At 49.3% G+C, this 4,392-nt stretch overlaps 1 pseudogene; it reads right to left on the reverse strand.

The window, feature by feature from the left end:
* On the reverse strand, positions 2,809-3,889 carry LOC100157016 (annotated as a pseudogene).

Genomic DNA, 4,392 nt, shown 5'->3' on the forward strand with positions numbered 1-4,392 from the left:
ACACTTGCTGACAGGTGGGACCAGACTTGGACCCCCAGATTGGCTGATCAGACTCCCCACCTTTCATCCACTGGCTGTACTGCTGCTCAGCAGGGTGGGTGTAGAACGCAGGAGGAGATAGGCTACTGACGGTGAGTATAGATTTCAAAGATTACATGTGGTTGGCAACACAGTGGAGGAAAGAACACGAGGTGGGTAGAGAAAGCAGACCATGTGAGGAGGAGAGATATGAGAGGGACATGTGGAGGTGACAGGCGTCATTGTTTTGTTCCAACATGGGTAACCCTTAAGCTTGTTTACAGACCAGGGACAAGAAATCTTAAATTTCAAAACTGAAGAAGGGCGGGGTAACTTGGGGGACAGGTGACGGGACTAGCCTTGACAGGCAGAGACAGAGGTGAGCCGACAGGTGAGCATGAGAGGTCAAGGGCATCTCAGTATAGCTCTGACAGAGCCTAGGAGACCAGGGCATGGAGCCAGGTCAGAGGAAGGAGGTGTATCTGGTGGCTTCTCAGGGACCCTTTGAGCCTCTGATTGCCTCTGGCATGAAATCAGAGAAAATGCACATTCCTCATTCTTTTGCAAACAGTTTGAATGGATGCACAGACTATGAAGGCCCGAGGGCCCCCAGACATAGTTCTCTCTGCAGTCTCTTCTGTGTCTAAGAATTATCTTTGATAAGCTAAGTTTGAAGTGAGAGTGAAATGTCCAAATAGAAACTAGGAGAAGCAGAGGAAATGATGGGGTTTTCCATTAAATAGTTTCCTTGGGCTGCAGAGTACAGTCTGTGGACAAGAAAGCAAAGCTGCTGGGCCCAGGGGGATGCCAAGCAAGCAGCTATGACCCACGGACCAAGTGTCCTAACTCCCCAGTGGGGCCAGGCCCTGGCATCCGGGGCTGCTCTGCAAGACTGGGTGGGCAGGCCTGCTCCCAGGCCCAGCGGCTCTCATGACCTGGGGGGCTGGGAGGCAGTTCAATGTCAGGTAGAGCTCGGATCCCAGAAGCAGGATGTTGCCTAGGCTTCAGTCAACCCCGGGACTTAGCAGCCCTGTTATCAGTGAGAAGGAGAGGAGCCTGGGGCAGAGACCCTGGTGAAGACACCTGTCAGTGCGCTTGGCCTTGGGGTAACTAGGGTCCCCAGGGCAGTTTCACTTGCTGGGCAGTGCAAAGGATCACACTCAGGGCCAGTCAGGGGCAGGGGGGAACCAGCCACTCATACCTTCTGGGGCCTGAAGTTTCTTCTTTAATGTTGTTTTTAATCTGAGGAGTCATCGTCAGTAATTCATTACCTATTTATGAGAAACACTTGAATAACACCCTGAAGACTGCGTTAAGCTAATTACTTGGACTAACACCAGGTGGTATTATTTCCTGGGGGTGAACAAGCCTCTGGCACTGCCAGCCCGGGCTCAGACTGCTGGCTGTGGTGCAGACACAGGCATGGAAGAAAGACCCCGGCTTCGGGCCCACAGCCTGATTGCTCTCCCTGAGTCATCAGCCGTCTTCGTGGGTGCTGCTGAAGGGAAGGGCCAAGTCCAGGCAGAGAAGGACAATGCCATGAGTCCTTCTTAGTGATCAGGGTTTGAGTTAATCATACCTTTGTCATTTTTTGCATTTCTGATGCTTTGTCATTTGGGGGCCCTGCTGCCCCTGGAGAGACTGCCCCCTCAGGGCTTGCTAATTCCTAGAGAGAGTAAAGCCTCACACAGATGCTCTTCACATGCAAACCGGCCAATCCAGAGCCCGTACCCCCTCCTCTTCCTCTGTCTGGCTCTCACACTCTGGGCTACCATCCATCTGCCCTAATCACCCCAGGGTCAGGTACTCAACAAGTAGAGACAGCCCGTACATCCCAGAATCTGCTGGAATTATTCAAACTGGCAATCCTAAACCTGCTTATCCTACCTCACTTACTCTTTCTCACAAGATGCAACAAGAAAGCCTCTTGCCCCTGTTTTCCTCCCACTCTACCCACCTCCAGACCAACCCTGGTGCTTCTCCGTGTAGCCCTGCATGGTGTAGTGTACCCCCTCCTCTTTTTTTATTTGTCTTTTTGCCTTTTCTAGGGCCGCTCCCACGGCATATGGAGGTTCCCAGGCTAGGGGTCCAATCGGAGCTGTAGCTGCCGGCCTACACCCCAGCTCATGGGGACACCAGATCCTTAACCCACTGAGCAAGGCCAGGGATCGAACCCGCAACCTCATGGTTCCTAGTCGGATTCGTTAACCACTGAGCCACAACGGGAACTCCGCACCCCCTCCTCTTGAAACTGTCTTTTCAAAGGCAATGGTCTCCTGCTTTGTTGGCCTTATCACATCTGAATATTAAGGAAACCTACATTTTAAAACAGAGTTTCTATTGAAACTGTGCTCATTTGTGAACCATACAAATGACCTGGCAGAGAGAAGGAATTCATGTTTGTTGCGCATTCTATTATGCAGCAGGCACTGTTATAGTCATTTTTAATCTATTACTTAATGGTATTTTCCTGGTAACTCTCTAATGTAGATATTTTACAAAAACTCAAATAGTTTAAGTTCCATTTCCAAGGTCACAGAGGCTAAACCCAGACCTTCTGATTCCCAGCCAGGCTTTCCTACTGCACTGGTCATAGATCCTAAGACAATACTTCTCACTCTTCCTTTATTCTCTCTTCCCTTCTCTGATTAATGACCACGGCCCATCCCATCCTCTACCATTTTCTTTCTTCTATCCTTCCCTTTACTTATTTAATTATCTATCTATCTTTCCGAAACTGTTTATTTGCCATCAACCTATTTCAACTTTGAGAGGTTGTGGAAGAACAGCTTAAGACCACTCGGTGGTTGTTCTTACCCTTGTGGGGGTCTGAGCGGTGGGCTGCAGACCAGTCCTCAGTGGTGGGCTGAGCCCCCTGACCGTCAGTGGGGAACTGCTGGACGCGCACAGAGGGCGCCCGCACGCCTTCGGATCAGTCTGTGACTTCAGGTTGAGTGGCAGTGAACTTGGGAGCTGGAGCGGTCCATATAGCCTGAAATCTCTCCTTAGTCACAGCCATCTCAGCGGTCGCTTGCTCATCCTTGTCAATCTCTTCGGGATCCCTGTAGAAGCAGGGACCCGGCAGGATCTCCTGTGGTTGTTCATGGGAGATGGTGAAGAACTTCCTGGGATGGGCTCCCTTGTTGCAGCATTGGGTGGCAATGTCCACATAACACAGCGGAGAGTCTGTGTTATGGGGAGGGCTGGTAGGCAGATTAACATAAGATGCTTCTGTGGGAGGCTGGTGCTCAGCCCTGAGATCAGGAACCACCGGAAGTCTTGGCTCCCCGAGGCTGCCTACAACTGGGTAGCGAGGCTTCCGGGAGTGAAGTGCCCACAGCAGGAGTGGCTCCAGTGGCAGCAGCAAAGTGCAGCACAGCTGGCTGAGAGTATTCACGGAGGATAAGACATCAGCTGGGAAATGAATGGCAACAATGGCACGAATGGCCAGCAGAAGCTTCCGCCAAGTTCTCTCCAGATTTATGATGTAGATGCTATCACCTTACCTTTTGTAGGGGTTCTATCTGGAAGTCAAAGCTGGTGCCATCTAAGTGGGTTCCTGCCTTAAGGAATCTGAGGACATCCTTCTTCATTTGCATAACATCAAGGGCTCTGGATATTGTAAAATCTCCCTTTAAGTGACAATGGGAACACAGAACAACCTTACATTTCTCTTTAAACCAAAACATTTCTTGGCAATGTTATCTGTGTGTCTGTTTTATCTGGGGGGAAATCTGAAAGACAAATCATCAATTCTAGGATATAATAAAATCTCTTCTTTAAATTACAAAAACTTCAAGGTCTGAATTTGTAAGTATTTTACATTCTAAGTGCAATAATAAAATTTCAGATATGCACTTTGTTTTATGTTTTTATTTTTTATTTTCTTATGTTTGCTTTTTAGGGCCACACCGGCATATGGGAATTCCCAGGCTAGGGGTGGAATCAGAGCTACAGCCACCAGCCTACGTCACAGCCACAGCAACGCAGGATCCGAGCCACGTCTGCGACCTACATTACAGCTCATGGCAATGCGGATCCTTAACCCACTGAGCGAGGCCAGGGATCGAATGTGCATCCTCATGGACCCTAGTTGGGTTTGTTAACTGCTGAGCCATGAAGGGAACTCCTGTGAACTTAGTTTTAAATGCTTGTTTAGAACACCAGAACCAAAGCAGAGTAAGCAAGTCTGGATTTTTCCTCCCATGTGAAATAACTATAAATTCAGACAAAACTTATGAAACAATATGATTCAAGAAATTGCATATCAGGTAACAGGGGACAGTGATGCCTGAGATGCCGGAGACCACAGGGCACCCCTACAACTGGCCCGACTTGCTGCCTAAAAAGAGTTTCCAGGCTGTGGTACAGGCA

This window comes from Sus scrofa, chromosome 4 (genome assembly GCF_000003025.6).
Source record: "Sus scrofa isolate TJ Tabasco breed Duroc chromosome 4, Sscrofa11.1, whole genome shotgun sequence".
In the NCBI taxonomy this organism is placed as follows: domain Eukaryota; kingdom Metazoa; phylum Chordata; class Mammalia; order Artiodactyla; family Suidae; genus Sus; species Sus scrofa.